The 286-nt window shown below is 66.8% G+C and overlaps 1 protein-coding gene across 2 annotated transcripts in view; it reads left to right on the top strand.

Moving 5' to 3' along the window:
* HPS4 (HPS4 biogenesis of lysosomal organelles complex 3 subunit 2) overlaps positions 1-286 on the top strand; it is a 30531-nt gene that overhangs the window by 216 nt on the left and 30029 nt on the right. The gene's annotated exons all lie outside the window — the stretch shown is intronic.

Here is a 286-nt window from a genome sequence, read left to right as displayed (position 1 = left end):
GTGGGTCGGCGGCGCTCGGAGGCGCGGAGATACAGAGGGGCGGGCCCCCAGTCTGTAGCGTGACCCGACCCCGCCTGATCCTTAGGCCTTCGCCCACCATTTCCCAGTAGGTGGGGCCAGACACCGCACAGCCCCCGTGCTGTTACCCATCGCTGCCTGCGCCCCGGGGTCTGTGCCCAGCAGCTTCCTGGCCCTTCTCCAGCCATTAGCGTCCGTTTTCCAGCCCTGCTGCTCCAGTGAGGCCCCTTCCCCAGGTTGTTACTATCCCTTCCCAGGCTACCAGAGC

The sequence above is a fragment of the Piliocolobus tephrosceles genome, chromosome 19 (genome assembly GCF_002776525.5).
Source record: "Piliocolobus tephrosceles isolate RC106 chromosome 19, ASM277652v3, whole genome shotgun sequence".
Classification (NCBI taxonomy): Eukaryota; Metazoa; Chordata; class Mammalia; order Primates; family Cercopithecidae; genus Piliocolobus; species Piliocolobus tephrosceles.
This window is presented reverse-complemented; position numbering and strand designations above follow the sequence as displayed.